Source organism: Castanea sativa, chromosome 11 (genome assembly GCF_040712315.1).
Source record: "Castanea sativa cultivar Marrone di Chiusa Pesio chromosome 11, ASM4071231v1".
NCBI classification, from domain to species: domain Eukaryota; kingdom Viridiplantae; phylum Streptophyta; class Magnoliopsida; order Fagales; family Fagaceae; genus Castanea; species Castanea sativa.
Window position 1 is genome coordinate 2075458 of NC_134023.1, and position 17878 is coordinate 2093335.

The following is a 17878-nucleotide window of genomic DNA, read 5'->3' on the forward strand; positions in this document are numbered from 1 at the left end:
ATTCTAACATGTATAAGTGGTTGAAAAACTGTGTTTTGAATTTAAAATAAGCGTTTATAAAAAAAATTATGAAAAGTTGTGATTACTGTTAAGTTCTAAAAGTTTAGAACCGTGAGCACAAACTTGTCTAGATATAGATCTTATAGTCTATAGGATTTATTAGACAATGCTCAAGGTACTGTAAGCTTGAATACAAGAAAAAAGAAACTACAGGCCAGGTTCAACCGATCAAGAACAAGGCTCGACCGATCGACAATCTCATCTACATAATTTTAAGTTTGGCCCATTAGCCCAAACTTGTCCGTGAAGCCCAAAACGTAATCTGCTTCCTACAATATTTAAAGGACATTATAAGCTAACCCTAGTGGTGGTTTTTAGAGAGAAAAGAATGCATCTTGTGCCTCCAATTGTAGATCTAGGGTTTTTGTACTCAAAACTCTCTAAAGTCTTCTATTGGCAATATTCCTTAAAGGATCTTAAAATTCGGTGTTGTAGAAGTTGCTGTCATACAAGATTAACTACTGATGGTGATCTGAAATTTTTGAGTGAGATCTTAAAGTCATAAACGTGGGTATTTATGTGCAATTGATTCAAGATAGAAGAGTTCGTAAATTCGAAACTGCATGTGGTCGTAAGAGTAAATTTTACAAGATGTAGCTTTAGATTATAGGGAGAAAATATATTGTAAGCTTCCATTATATCATAATAAATTTGTTTTCCTTAAGGATAGGTCAAGTTAAATCCTCCCAAGATTTTTTACCTTGAAACTATTGGTTTCTTTATTTTCCTGAGTAATCATATTGTTGTCTTATTTATTTTTCTACATTGCATTATATGATTTATTATTGTTTAATCTAGATCTGAATAATTAAGTTAAGTGTCAACTTGGTTAATTAATTAGATTAAACAATCTGTGCGTTCAAGGGTCTAACAAACAAACAGTTGCAAAATAGAATTCTAAATCTTAAACACACTCTTTAAGTGTTTTTTTGGGATGAGTTGAAATTTTTAGCTTATTTGCAATTTTAGCTTATTTTTGTTACTATTCATGGGTCCCACTGTACTTTTTGATACTATTCACAGATTCCATTGTACTATTCAGCTTATTTTTCAATTTTTTTTTTTTTTACACTTTCAGCAAATAATTTTCAGTTTTAGTTAAATAAGTTGTTCCTAAACGGACCATTAATCTCTCAAAACGTCTAACCAAACACTCTTTGCATGAGGTGAGTGGTGTGTTTGTTGACATGTGATTTTTTTAATACTAAAAATAGTTACTATGTCATTAAAAAAAAGGCACATCATTGTTCCGTAAGATACATAGGCAAAAAAACTAATAGAAGTTAACAAAGGGACCAATAATGCTCATTTTTTAACTTTAGAGACCAATAGCGCTCACTCAAAACTTTAGAGACTAATTGTGCTCAACAGGTAAACTTTAGGGACTTGCATTGTAGTTTCGCCAAATATCTATTCGCCCAATGTCTACTTAATATACTAAGCAAGTGAGGTAATTGCCTAAGGCCCTCAAGCAAAAAAAGGCCCCAAACTTTAAAGCCCAAAATATTAGATGATAGAATAATGTCAACAGTGACCCAAATAAAAATCAATAAAAACCAAATTATGATAAGTTAATTATTGTGAAAAATGTTATGTACTGTAACATTACTTCTACCAATAGGATATCTCTTTACTGAAAGTATTAATTAAGCCTCAAATTTTAGCTAATAAATAAAAAGTAATTTTTTTATCAAAGAAAAAACTAGAACAAATAAATTTTTCGTTTGATGTGTAACTTTTCATTTTTTTTCATGAGTGCTTGCTAGTGTAGAATTCATTAACCCCCACACAGTGAATCTGAAAAAACACACTCCCTTGAAACTAAACAATTGAAATCAAAAGACAAAAAAGATAGAACAAGACTTGGATATAGTATTTTATTTTATTATTTTTAGTAATCATGGAACTACGTCTGTACTTACCTCTTAGGGTTTGATTTTTAAAAATAAATTTCACCTTCTTCTCTTTTTCTTTTTCTTTTTTTCTTTTTTGAGAGTTTCGTTGATTCTTTATATATATATTTTTTTACTTGTATACTTTTTTATGGGTCCGCATTAACCCTAGCTGTTATTTGTTAACAAATAAAACTATTTGGTTTCTCAAAAAAATAAAAAATAAAACCATTTTTGTGAAAAAAAATATATATATATATATATCAAGTTATCAACAGAATTTTTTTAATTTTTAAAAAAGGCCCAACTCAAAATTATTGCCTTAGGCCTCAAAATACATTGAGTCGGCATTGTATCCACCCCAACACCAGCCTCACAATTAAAGCTAATTCTTCATTTTTTCACACTTTTCATTAATCCTCATTGTAAGCCTCCCCAAAACAAATCCAATCTCATTGACTGCGACAATTTATAGCACTCAAATCGCAGCTAAAATTCCATCTTGAAATTTGAGATTTCTTTTTCTTGTTCATCCAAACAAGAAATTTTTCTTCAACTTCCTTACCCAAACACACGATAAAGGTTTGTTTATTTGTTTGTTTTTGAAGAAGTGTTTGTTAATTTTACATTAGGTACTCTCAATATGGAAAATTATTTTCCTAAAAATTTTGATTTCTTTTGTTTAGATTATTGACATGAAATTCTTCTTCTCAAAAAAGAAAAAAGAAAAAAGAAAAAATTTTACATGAAATTTTATTTTCCTAGTATGCGTTGGAGTACTGGTCAATCACAAAATACCGAAAATGAATAAATTATTAATATTAAATAAGGATTAAATGATCAAATATATTATTTTTAAATAAGTATTTAAACTTTTGAGTAATTAGTAAAATTTAAGCATGTCTATATATGTAGAATTTAACATATAATATTGGGTGAATGACTATTGGAGATCTCGAACCTTAACATATTCCTTGAGATATGCCATCCGACCTTGGCATCATAAGATAATTTGGGAATATATATATATAATAAAAAAATTTCATGAATTAATGCATCTCAAACAATAATTAACTTCATGGGCAATGGGGTACACAAGTTACATAATAATTTAACTATCACACGAGGAAAATATGTGGGGTTTGAGTTGGGGAAGCACATTATTGTCCATCCATTACAAGGAAGAATACAAGGAAAGCTTAATCATTTGAAAATAACACATTCATGTCATTAATCTTTTACTTATATGTATCTGTTATATTATTAAATTGCGAGTATTTTGTAGAATTTTTTAATTTTCTTTCTAGAATAGTCGAGTAAAGATTGTTAATCTGGTGGGGACTCCACAATTATCTTTCCTTCACTCATCTTTTACTTGGATGCCTGAAATCTAAGCAGTGGAAATTTTGATCATAGAATGCATGTATCACCATATTTTGTACTTGTCCTATTTAAACCCTCTTGTCAATTTGTTTTTTCTCCAAATCTCTTAAGATTGAGATTCATTAGATTTCTTATAGCAACTTCATTATAAAGTCTTAAAATCGTATCTATGTATTTTTCATATGAGTAAATTAAATTTTACTATTTTGTTGATAATTTAAATAGAATACAAATAGTAAATAATCAACATTTATTTAAATGTTAATGATACAATGAAATCTGGTCACTCAATCAAAAACGAGCTCTTATTTTATGTTACCCTTTAATTTTCATGTCAGCGTCTCATATTTTTCTCTTCCCCAATAAATTCTAGCCACTCTCTCTAGAATTTTATTATTATTCTTACCCTATGTACATGTCTAATTTTTGGTGTGGTAAAATTTCAGTCATTCTATTAAAATTAGTATTTGTGATTATTTTTAATAAAAAATTCAATTTTTCTTTCCTTTCTTTATTTGAGGGGTGAAACTATTATATAATTTAATTAAAATAATTTCAACCGATCTGCTGCATTTATAGATTGGTAGGTCGCGGATTGGAATTTTCTCAATCTGCTATTAGTGGGTTAGTTAAAAATATTGTCATTCACCTGCCCAATATGACTCGTGCACACCCTTAGTAGAAATTGTCTTAAAATTCTTATTTGACTTGGTTTAGGGGTTTTTTTTTTTTTTCCCCTTAAATTTTAAAATCATTGTATCAAAGACTTTAAAGAGTTTTTTTTAGTGTTTGTTTGAAGAGCTTTTAGGTTTTTGTTTTTATGAATTCTTTTTTAAAAACTACACTTTTTTTTAATATTTTTAAAATATAAGAATATTTTAGCACACTTTTAATAAAAACATTTAATAATGTCAAACGAATACTATAACTTAAAATAATGAAAACCGACTATGTATGAATCACCAAATTTAGCTTACTATGTTTGTATTCCAGGAAAAAAAAAAGGTGAGGGGAATACACAAGCAAAACCGACAATTATGTTAGGCATTTTAGGAAAGGCAACCTTTTACATTGTAATTAGTACGTGGTGGTGAAGTTTAAAGAGCTTTTCGAAAGCTACGCAAAAGACAAAGGAGAAGATCGAACATCGTCATAAAATCTAATCCTCCCCATATATGAACCAATTCAATACCTATCAATTTGACCTCTTTGAGTCTTTTACTTTTAAACCTTTTAAGTGGGAAAAATTAGGCATTTTTAAGACAGTGTTATGACCCACTAATCTCAAAATTATGATTTGTTCTCATATGACCCTAGCTAGCTTAACTAACTGTAATTAATTAGTGGTAAATGTTTTCCATATTTAATTAATATGTACTAAATATTTATTTCACTATTCATGGTGATTTTAAGCATGTGGGTTACAATCATTATGAGCCTTGAACCTAAGTGCAAGAGTTAATGACTCATAATTTGTAATAATTGTGGTTGTTTGTACTTGTTCTTCCATCCAATGACTAACATATTGCAGCCATGCGTCACGTTTATAGGCATTGTACAATAACAATTCTTTTCTTTCTTTTCTTTAAAAAAAAAAAAAAAAACTTTTAATACTAATTGTCTTCACTTACTCTTCCATCAATATGAAAAAAAAAATACCATTAGAGACAACTATTTTTTTTTTATAATAATTTTTCACTATTGTTTAGGTGGGGTAAGTTATGATTGAAATTGTTAGAAATATTGAATTCAATTGTATTGTATTTCTCACTGAAAGAATATACATGAGTGCCTTTATATAGTAGACATATGAGTGCAGTATAAGTAAATATGGGTGTAGTACAAGTAAATATGGGTGTAATACAAGTAAGAGTGCTATACAAGTAAACTAGTTGGACCTAAAGCCCACAACACTATATATATTAACAGCCCCCCTCAAACTCAAGGTAGATGTGAGACCAACTTGAGGTTGTCAACCAAAGTACGAAGACGTCCCTTAGGATGTGACTTGGTGAAGATATCTGCAAGTTGATCTGTAGAGGAGATTGAGATTAGCTTGAGAGCACATGGATAAGATGATAACGGATAAAATGACAATCGATCTCGATGTGTTTAGTCCGTTCATGGAAGACATCATTGTGAGCAATATGAATGGCATTCTTGTTATCACAATAAAGAAGAGTAGCAGAGGATGTAGACACACCTAAGTCTTTGAGAAGTCATCGTAGCCAAAGAAGCTCAGATGTGGTATCAGCAAGGGCACGATATTCTGCTTCAGTACTAGAACGGGCCACATGAGTTTGTTTCTTGCTTCGCCAAGAAATTAGAGAAGAACCAAGAAGAAAGCAATAACCAGTGGTGGACTTGCGATCAGTGAGATCTCCTACCCAATCAGTATCAGAAAATGCACGGAGAACAAGAGGAGACCGAGCAGAGTAGAAAAGACCATGGAAGAGAGTGCCCTTTAGGTACTGAAGAATGCGCAGAACAGCAGCATAGTGAGTCGATCGTGGAGTAAACAGATATTGGCTCACCTGGTGAACAACATAGGAAATGTCTGGACGAGTAACAGTGAGATAAACTAGGTTGCCAACTAAGCGTTTGTAAAGAGAGGGATTAGACAATGGTTTCCCCCCTGAGGGAGTCAGATGCGCATTAAGCTCGACTGGAGTGTCAACAGTCTTGCTATCAGTGAGTCCAGCTCTAGACAAGAGTTCAGAGGCATACTTGGCTTGAGTAATGTAAAGTCCATCTGTAGAATGAGTGATTTCAAGACCCAAGAAGTAGCTGAGATGTCCAAGATCTTTCATCTCAAACTACTGACTGAGAAAATCCTTGAGTTCTTGAATGCCACTGAGGTCATCACCAGTTATGATCATATCATCCACATATAGGAGAAGTAAAATAGTGCATTTGTCAGTGCGACGAAGAAATAAGGCAGAATCATAATGACTGGCCATATAACCCAAACGAGAGATGGTAGAGTTGAATTTGGCAAACCAAGCACGTGGAGCTTGTTTAAGGCCATAAAGTGCACGTCGAAGGTGACAAACCTTATTTGATTCAACAGAGAGACCAGGAGGAGGTTGCATATAAACTTCTTCACTTAAATCTCCATTAAGGAATACATTTTTGACATCCATCTGAAAAAGATCCCATTTACTGGTAGCAGCAACAGCTAAGAGGGCACGAACAGATGAGATACGAGTAACTGGAGCAAAGGTCTCTTCATAATCAATCTCATACTCCTGTGTAAAACCTTTTGCAACAAGATGAGCTTTGTAGCGCTCAATGGACCCATCAGAGCAAGTCTTAATCTTGTAGATCCACTTACAACCAACCACAGATTTCCCAGGGGGGAAAGTGACCAAGTCCCAAGTATGGTTTTTAGATAATGCATCAAGTTTCCCTTTCATTGCAATCTGCCATAAAGGGTCAGTGGAAGCCTCACGATAGGTGTGAGGCTCGTGCAGTGTAGCAAGGGCAGTGTAACAATGATAGTCAAGTAAATGTGCAGGAATGGACCTTACCCGAGTTGAGTGACGAGGTGGAATGTCTTGTGAAAGATCTTCAGGCGGAGCAGGAGTAGGGGACCCAAGATCAGGGTTGGGTAGCTCGTCTTTGACTTGTTCACCTTCCACCTGTTCATTAAAGGGGGAACTAGGAAAGGGATCAAGGATTTCTGGTGGTTGGACAGAGAAGTCAATAGGAGAATCAGGAGTAGCTACAGGAGGATCAGGAGTAGCTACAGGAGGATCAGGATCAGCTATAGGAAGGTTAGGAGTAGCTACAGAAGGAATTTGTGTCTCATCTGGAAATAGATCTAAGATAGAAGAGGAAGATAAAGAAGCACGGAAGTGAGAGAGCTCGACAAAGAGGTGATGTTCCCAAAAAACAACATTGCGGGAGATACGAAGACGATGAGAAATAGGATCATAACACCGATACCCCTTTTGAGTTTCACCATAGCCAAGAAAACAACAAAGTCTTGACCTAGGCTCAAGTTTGTTATGCTTATGTAGCTAAAGAAGAACGAAACAAGCAGAGCCGAATGAGCGTAGGTGGTGATAGACTGGAGGTAACCCAAAAAGGCGCTCATATGGAGTTTGATTTTGGATAACAGGACTAGGAATGCGATTAATAGCATGAACAGCATGAAGAGCAGCTTCGCCCAAAAAAGGAGCAGGAATTTTGGCAAAGAGAAGAAGAGCACGAACAGTGTCAAGAATATGACGAAGTTTTCGTTCGACTCTACCATTTTGCTGAGAGGTACCTAGACAAGTTAGTTGATGAACAGTGCCTTAGGAATGCAAAACAGCTTAGAAAGCATATTGAGTGTACTCAAGAGCATTATCAGATCGAAAATTTTTGATACGTTTAGAAAATTGAGTTTCAACCATTTTTGCAAAATTAGAATACACTTGCAATAACTCAGAACGATGTTTCATATTAAAGATCCAGCTATAGCGAGAGTAATCATCAACAAAGACAACAAAATATTGAGATCCACCAATACTAGAGACAGAGGAAGGTCCCCAAACATTAGAATGAATAAGGTCAAAGATATCAGTGGATATAGATTCACTAGAATTGAAAGGCAAAGCTGGTTGTTTTCCTAATTGACATGAAACACAATCAAAATTTTCTGCAGATATTGAACCTAACAAACCTCTAGAAGCCAATTGTTATACACGGGAAGAAGATGCGTGACCAAGTCGAGCATGCCAAAGAGCAAGAGAAGGAATAGAAGAAACTGCAGCAGCTGCGGTAATAGAAACAGGAGCAACAAGTGGAAGATGAAAGTTTTCCATGGGAAACATACGCCCAACTCTAGGACCGGTCCCTAGCTCCTGTCCCGTCCTTGAATCCTACATAATACACCCAGAATAATTAAATATAATTCGATAACCCAACTCAGCTAATTGTCCCACAGAAAACAAATTGTAAGAAAGGTCAGGAACATTAAAGACCCCAGAAACGGAGAGGTTGGAGGTTGAAACGGAACCTATATTATGACCAGACATTGTGGAACCATTTGCTGTGCGAATAGTAAGAGGGTGTGGTGCAGGTTTAAGTTCAGAAAATAAGGACGAGTGAGGTGTCATATGATTGCAACAAGCAGAATCCATAAGCCAAGAGGAAGGAGACATACCGGATAAAGCTAAGAGAGAAGAGGAATAAGATGCATTACCAACCATACGAATGACATTGGCGATGATGTTTTTAAGGTCATCTGTGGTCATGGTGAAAGTGCGACCTGAAGACTTAGACTGTGCAAAGACGGGAGCCATTGGTTGGACATTCTCAATGTTAGCAATAGTGACAGTAGAAATTGAAACAGCTGATTTGTTGCGCTGAAAGCAAGTCTTAATATTATGGCCAAAACGTTTGCAAAAATTGCAAAAACGTTTGCTAGATTGTTGGCGACGATTGTTGCAAAAGGAAGAAGACCTGTCCTTATTCTTCATTTAGAAGTAAAATATGCAAAAATGGATTGCAAAAATGAAATCTACGCGAAAAACTGGGTAAGGAGCACCTGGACTGAAAAATATTTATTGGAGCAAGATGCACAATGGAGATAGTAGTGCAGTGATCTGTGTGGTGCGGTACTCCTCAACGACGGCGGCTGCAGGTCCGGAACCCAAGGACAACGACTGGAAGACGTCGGAGGTTCTACGGCGAAAAACTGCGTCAGCTGCTATGATGGCGGAAGCGATGTTGAGAATAGAGCACCACCAATAAAGACAAGACTGCTAAGAAAAGTTCAGAGTAGTGACTCTGATACCATGTTAGAAATACTGAATTCAATTGTATTGTATTTCTCACTGGAAGAATATACATGAGTGCCTTTATAGAGTAGGCATATGAGTGCAGTACAAGTAAATATGAGTGTAGTACAAGTAAGAGTGCTATACAAGTAAACTAGTTGGGCCTAAAACCCACAACACTATATATATTAATAGAAATAATATCATTTTCACGTAAACTCAACACTAGTAATATTTTTATTGTACATAAATTACAGCAAGTCACATAAACAATTGTAAAAATAACTTGATGTGACAAATAATTTAAAACTAACAACTTAGACTTTCTGGAACAAACAAATCATTGAAATTCAAAAAAAAAAAAAAATCTAGAAAGTAGAAAAATACTAGTGAAAATCGTCAAAGCCAATGTTGAAATTGCATGAAATTTGATGACTTTACGAAAGTAATCACAAGGATCAAAATTAAGTCATTCAGGCAAATTCCTTTATTTAGGCCCTAATTAATCATTTTTTAGTCATTTTTATTGTTCGTTATAACTTTTAATTTAGAATTCAAAATAAAGTCTCATACGTTTTGGGGTGTCTCTTAGAAATCGTAAGATTTGATTTTGCAATTTTGTTAATTTTTCAAATTTTAATAATTTTTCCTATTTCTAGTCTAATTTCGTGCATGCTTAATGCGAATTTGGGTTTTTAAAGGGCCTGTTTGGATTTTTTTTTTTTTTGTCATCACTCATCACTACCGTTTGGCACCATTACTCAGTTATGTTTTCAACAAAAATAAAAAATAAAAAAACTGGGACCCACACATTGAAACAATGTCAGATGACTTTTCTCTCTCCTTTTTTATTTATTTATTTTTCCCCTGCCTCTCCCCTTCATTTCTCTCAGCTTTTCTCTTCGTTTTCCCCTGTTTTTCTCTGCTTTTCTCTTCATCCATGTTAACACATGTTAACACAACCACCGCCGTAGCCATCGCCACAACCCACCACAGCCACAACAACAACATCAACATCAACAACGGCGACAACCTCATAGTACATACATTCCCAAATTCACTCATCCACAACAACTCAATAATTACATAATACAAACCCACCTACAATTCACAAAGCTGAAACTAAAAAATACAAAGAAATTCCACAACCCGATCGTGGCGATGGAGAACCCACTTACAATTCACAGCAATGGAGAACCCAAGAAATCATGGCACTTGAAGTGGAATAAATAAGATTCACCTCTGATTGTGGCGATGCGGGGTCACCGCTGCAGTTGCCGCTACAACCTACCACAGCCACAACAACAACATCAATACCGGCAACAACCTTGACGAACTCGAGAAGAAAAAAAAAGGAATGGAAACCCAGTGAAAAGGAAAGCAAAGAAAAAAAAAAAAAAAAAAAAAAAAACCCAAGCCCAGAAACCCAGTGAAAAAAAAAAAAAAAAAAAAACCCAGAAAAAACCCACACCCAAATCGGCAAGCAACCCACCGATTCAAGACTGAAATTCAAATCGTCCTTCAACACCGAACTCAGACCGATTCAAGCAACCCACCCCTTCAGCCTTGTTTCTTGATTTTTTTAATTTATTTATGGGTCTGAGATGAGAAAGGCGAAAATGAAGGGAAAAAAAAGAAAAAAGAAAGAAAGAACGAACTGAGATGAGAATGACGAAAAGGAAGAAAAAAAAGAAAGAAAGACCGAACGGAAGAACAGAGAAAGAAGAAAGAAAAGTAGAGAAGAAAGAGAAAAGAAAAAAAATTAAAAAAAAGGATAGTTAGTCAAAAGTTGCGGCTGGTGAGTCCCTTAGTGTATGTTTAATTACGAAAATGTCATTGAAAACAGAGTTTTGGAAATTGAAAACACTTAAAATGTGTTATCAGTTTCCATAATTCATCACTTAAAAATCAGATAATTGAGTTATTCGTTATGAGTGATGGCAACAAAAACTGGAAATAAAAACCAAACAAGCTTCTCAGCCGTGGGACCCACATATTTTGAGTTATGAGTAATAGAAACGGAGTTATGGACGATGGAAACACAAAATTCAAACAAACCCTAAGTGTTTCCCAGCCGCCTTATGAATGCGGTTGGTAACCTAAGAATTAATTCTTTTATCTATTTAAGAACATTAATTGTAGTCTCTAAGAGAATTCGGTTTTTCAGATTAATAAAATTTCAAAGTATTTCTATTCTATATTTTTAGTAGATTCTGGAAGTTCTCCTTGTGAATTCAAGGGCCATTTTCTTCAAGTAGACTTGATTTGCTTCTTATGGCTTTCCGTCTATGTCAACGAATCATGCTTCTACTTCATGTACAAATACATAAAGTTTTTGTTGCAATTTGCAAAGCTAATCCCCAGATCAGCCTGTAAGAACGTGTTAAGAGTGGGGTATATTATAGACTATTAGTTCAACGTGAAGAAAAACATAGTTCAACATGAAGAAATATATTGATATATATTATTATGGTTTCACACCTTACTTGTTATATACTGCATGCAAATCTTGATCTACAGGCTTCCTAATTGATTTTTTACTAATAAATTTATGAATAAATGACTTGATCAAACTTTAATGATGATGGTGTCTCTATATATCTAGAAAATGTTCTACGTGGGGCATTCAAAACCAAGTATCCAGCTCATACTTCTGCATTTCCTAAAAACGCCTAAACTTTTAATTATTCTGATTAATTTGAAGATATCATTGTGTATTATTTTCAATATCCAATTGCCAAGCTAATGTTTTTTTGACTCTCTCTCTCTCTCTCTCTCTTTCTCACTCTCTTTCACAAGCCACTTAGGTATTTTCATTTTATTTTCAATGAATAAGATGATGTACTGATCGGTCAATTCATACAGTTACTTGTGCTGCTGTGTCTATGTTTTGTTGGAATTTGTCTAAATTTCTTGCTAATCCTTTTCTTGGACAACAGATAGAGTAGACCTATAGCTAATCTTCTGTTTATTCCTGTATAATACTCTCTCAACTTAAATAACATAGAACTGGACAATTGTCAACGGTGGTCCTCCATATTGCTCCACATCAGATGACAAGTATTGATGTTGAGAATTTTGGAAGAGCAGGACTGAGATGTATCTCATCCCATTGTTATTTGCTAAAGTTGTACATTTAAGCCATTTCTGTTAGAATATCCCATTGTTATTTGCTAGACAGGCCAATGGTTTTAAACCAAGACTATCCCTTTCTGACAGACTTTGGTCTTTGCAATACATTACTAGACCACCATAAAAATATTCATATGTATCAGCCAGCATGTTAGAACAATTAAGCTGGGTACACAAGAAAAGGTCACCACAATTTCACAACTATCTTAATAAATTAACTTACCGCTTTATATTTGGGCCTACCACAATTAACAATTTTATTTTATTTTAACAATCCGTGTGTGAGATGACAGACTAATTTGAGAATATTGTAGAATTGTTATGAATTTTTGTTGGCCAGTGTATCTAAAAGGACTCGTATTAGAATATTGGTGAGGTCATTGAATTCACAACTTCTTAATAATTTAAACTTTTGAAATAATCGGTAATATCTTATCATAATAACAGAGTAGGTGATCTTAACTCTTGACTTCAAACCCTATTTTCACTTTTACCTCTTATTTAAAAAGTTTAAAAATCTCAGATGTTGGATCTCAATTATTAAGGACTTACAGCTCAAGCTTTGGAGACGATTATTAGTTGAATTTATCATGATACCATTCTAGTTCTATGAATGACTTGGTCTCGCGTCTACCTGTCAGTCTTGTGAATTTTATCTGTTAAGGTTATCAACTGCTTGCTTGGTTTAAGTAACCTATTTATTGACTCTGTCTCATGTCCCCTATTAGTCTAGTGAATGTTATCGTTAAAACCATATAATGTTTTCCTAGTTTCCTTTGCCATATATTACTACGTCTCTTAGCAAAATATTCAACCAATAAACGCCTTGCTAATCCAGTTTTTTTTTTTAATTTTCCTGAATGAAATGCATTATATATGCAGTCTTACATAATATGAATTCTAGAAGCTAGGAAATTTATTAAACTATATCATTATCTTAAGCCAAAATATTCTAACTTTCAGGTTTTCCAACTGTTTGGGCATGCATTTATAAGAAAGGAAAAAGTTTTCAAACTTTTGTGATGGAAGAAAAATAGAACAGAGCAGATGAAGTGCTCTAGGGGAAATTTATACTTACACTTCAAATATTCAATATTCTAACTTTGATTTGTATCCACTAGTGTCTAATGACGAGACTAATTTGACTAAATCATATTATTTCGACCAATGTCTTAATCATATGATCTGAGCATCAATATTATAGCTCTCTCTCTCTCTCTCTCTCTCTCTCTCTCATTGTCATCATTAACACTCATTAATTATGTAAACCTTGCAAGGAGTAGCAAAAATGGTGCACACTTCTCCTAGTATTCATTAGACAGTCCTATTCATGACAAAGACACATAGATTATCCTCCGGCCAGAAACTGTAGTTGATACTTGATAGCCTGAGTGCCAGTGTATATGTTTCTCATATAGATGTAAACTTTGGTGCGATAGCTTGGTTGCCAAAACTGTTTGGCCTGGTGGCCATGTATTTGGCTACAATGGTAATGGAAGAATATATAGACTCAACTATGCTTGATTATAGATAGACTAAAGAAGATGACTGAAGCAACTGCGCATAATATCAAAGGCTCGAGAAATAGCAGTAACACTCAAGAGTGCAATGATATTCGTACTACTATAGCATTGTCAAAGAATTTTAATAGAAGAAAATTGATACAGGTAAAAGACAAAATTTAGGCTGATAGAATTGTTGATCTCTCTCTCTCTCTCTCTCGCCAAAAATAAATAAAATCAAAATAAAATTAAGTGATTCAAAATCAGAATAATAGTATGATACCACAGGTTGTGTGGATTGTAATGGATTGGACTCTTTATCAGTTTGTATTGCGCTAATGTGTGCTATGTCATACATATGGAGTGTTTGTAAGTCAATTTGGGTTAGATAAATGATTACGAGCATCGTTAATTACTATATAACTAGTCTTTTTTAAGTTCTAGTATAGATATGACTAGCGTCTTTCTTGAAACATAATACGTCAATTTTCAGTATAGTGCTCTACGCTTATTGGGAGATGTAGAGACATTCCTTGGGATTAGTTAATTGAAGCTCAAATATAGTCTGTACTATTTTAGTTGTGTAGTTGCTGTTAGAAAATGAAAGAGTTTTAGATATGAAAAAAATGTAGAAGAAACAGAGTAATTAGGGAAGTTAGTGAGATGACAAGAAAGAAAAAGAGGCAGTTGAGTGAAATAGAATTCAAGAGAAATAGTATTACCCCAAATGAATCCAATCTATACAAGGGTGATATTTATACAGTGAAGGTAGATCTCCGAGAAAATTATGCATTTTGTTGACACGATCTTTTCTGGCTTTCAAACCCAGATCAATCAACAAGTTTCAAATCTCATGGAATATGCATTTTGCACTTTATTGATGCACGCTTGGCCTTGGAGTGCATCCCAAGTACCAATTGCTTTTCTTTAATATGGTTGTTTCACTCGCCTTGGTTCTTTGTCATACCAAATTGCTAAAAAGCTCTTATACCAATTGATTCTTAATGGAAAGCATGATAGAGGCTAAACCTCGTTCTAGATTAACGAAACCCTTAAATCAATAAGGGTTTCCTTAAATTTATAAGGAAAACCTAGAATCTACTAGAAAACGATAAAAATCTTGAAATTTTATTAATGAAATTTTGAACTCTAGTTGTGAAATTTTATTTTACATATTGCAAGCTTATTTAAAAAAACTCTATTTAATATCTTATTATAATTGGAATCTAATTTAACTAGAAAAGTCTTTAAAACACCTAAAAATCAAGAAAAAAAAATCCCAAATACTAAAATAAATGAAAATTAAATAACAAAAAAAAAATTCAAAAATTAATATACGATAAAAATTAAACTCCATGTCTTGTCTTATATCACAAAAATCTTTAGAAGTAAAATTGATAATAGTTTAATTATGTCCTTATTCATTTCCTACTAGTGTTATACCACAAATGACAGTATCATGCTCCATGTTTATCAGTCAATATGAAATAGTTTCACTTCTTCTTGTTGTTCAGCGGTAAATTAAGGAAAGTTTATGCCACAAGTCTAGAATTATCTACTATACAACTGCAAGACAAGTTTGAATAATACAAACTTTAGATATTTCTTAAAAATAAGATCCTATGGTTGATCCTTTCCGGAACAGGATCCAGTGTACGTTTCAAACATTCATCCAATTAAACCATAAAGTCTCAATGGTTTACTACACGTAAATTTTTTTCGAGCAGCTTCGGTCAATCAATGGCACAATATTTTAATTGAGTCTAATATCTGTTTCTTCCACTAGATTGTTAGTTTCAACAAAAATTAGAAAAAAAAAAAAAAATAAAATAAAAGTGTTTGGTCTTTGATATTAAAATGCATTGTATGTGACTAGATTTCATTCTTTCATGTCAGCAACCACTTTTTAATTCACAGTCCGTTGAGTTGTGCGATTATGAACTGTCTACGAAAAGTGATGAGTTGCAAAAGACAAAATATGTTTATCAATTATAGTAGCACAACTCAACAAGTTGTGAAATTAGGTGTGTAATTAATTGTGTCTCTAGAATTAATCACCTTCAATTTCACTGATGACTCTCTCTAATGTCACTAGCAGTTGGATTTCTCTCTTTAAGGTCATAAACTTGCTCAGTTTAAGAAACCTATTGATAATTAATTAAGACAGATCCTTCTATTAACTTCTTAAAACATTGGTACTAAGTCATTCGTGTTAAATTCTTAATCAATAATTTTCTTGCACCAATGATTAGGAAAATATTCAATCACTAACCAAGAAACTATGTCACTATATATTGGTCTTCTTTTTGGATAAGTCTTTCTCAGAAGTCTTCACCATATAACAACTAAGTCAATTTCTTCCTAATGACCAATTGCGGTCGCTTGAACTCTAGAAATAGAAAATCTTTTTTCTAAATAATTAAATTGTTTAATGAATTAATAATACAATCCAACCATGCTGGGTTTCCAGCTATTTGGTTATATATTTACAAGAAAAAATCAAAATTTTTAAAACCTTATAAAGAATAGAGGGTATAGATGAAGTATCTAAGTGGATATTGAAGCTTACACTTCAAAACAAATTAATATTCAAAGGCAGAATGTATACAATACGATATTCTCCAATGTCTTGACTAAACCAAGTGATAAACTTTGACCAATGCCTTATGTGATACTCAACAAAAATATCTTTTTACATGTTCTCTCTCTCTCTCTCTCTCTCTCTCTCTCTCTATCTCTCTCTCTCTCTCTGTGTAGTGTTAACTTTGTTACAAGTATCAAGAATTTATCCGCACACGCTTCTCCTAGTGCCCATGACCAATCCTTCACAAATAAACATTGATTATCCTTTAGCCAGAAACTATTGTAGATTGACAGCCTGATTTTACGCATGCATTTGACCAAGTATAGTTTGGAATTGGTGTCAATGTTGTAGCTGTTATGGAACAGACATGCAAGCCTATTTTTGATTGATGATTAGCATTTTTGTTTTTTTGGGGGGTATAGAACAATTTATCCACTACTCACCAAAGGCCCATACCCAACTTAATTAATGCCCATGTTAGAACTCAAACCTTAACTGCTCAGCAAAGGCCCAAGCCCCACTTAATGGCCTTTTCAGATGTGCATGTGAGCTAGGGATTGATAAGGTTATTTTTGAAGGGGATTCAGCCAATGTTTTTCTTTCTCTCAAGTATTGCCCAAATGTGCTAGCTTGAGTAGTTTAAGAGCCTTTGTCTTTTTCTTTTCTTTTTTCTTTTAATAAAATTTTCATCTAGCAAAAGTAAAAGTTATAAGCCAAATGAAAATGTATCTTATGAAATGGTCTTTATGACATCTACCTATTTTAATATGTTTGGATCTTACATGTTGTGAGAGGGTGATCTCATAAGATATCATCTCAGAGTCTCATATGTTGTTGACAATCTTGATGGGTTGCTTTAGTAGTTTACAAAATTCGTTTGATACATGATATCCCAAGTCTTTTAATCAACATCGGACTAGGGGTATCTCAAAAAAAAAAAAAAAATCATTTATAATTACTTGATGTGTATGATACGAGGGACTATAATCTACACATATCTAAATTATTAGTTAAATGCTCTAAGATCCCTTGATCCATATTAACACCAACCATAAAAAAAATTAGGCTATTGGCAATTGATGATAGGATCAAAGCATAGCTGAATGGATATTAGCCGGCCAACATATATATATAAAATGCATTATCCTTTGCAAAAGCATTCTACCAAGCCAATGATGCATTGTCTTTTGTAAAAACATTCTATAATTGCATTTAACTACTCGTAAATCTAGAGGATCCAAGTCACCTCCAGCAATATAAATACAATGCTATATCTATATAAAAAATTCAGCCAAAAAAAAAAAAAAAAAACCACACACAAAAGCAACACTATATTTTGTTTTATAAAATAATAATAATAATAATAATAAAGCAAAAATAAAAAATTGACCACCCTAAATTTCATTTAAAATTTTTTTTTCAGCCTTGTAATTTTTAATTTTTAATTTTTTTATTTCAATCTTTTTAACTTTTAATTTTTATCAAAGTTAGAGCTTAGTTAGGGCTGCCGTTAACACCGCTAAAACGATGCCGTTTCGTTTTGTTTTTTTTTTTTTT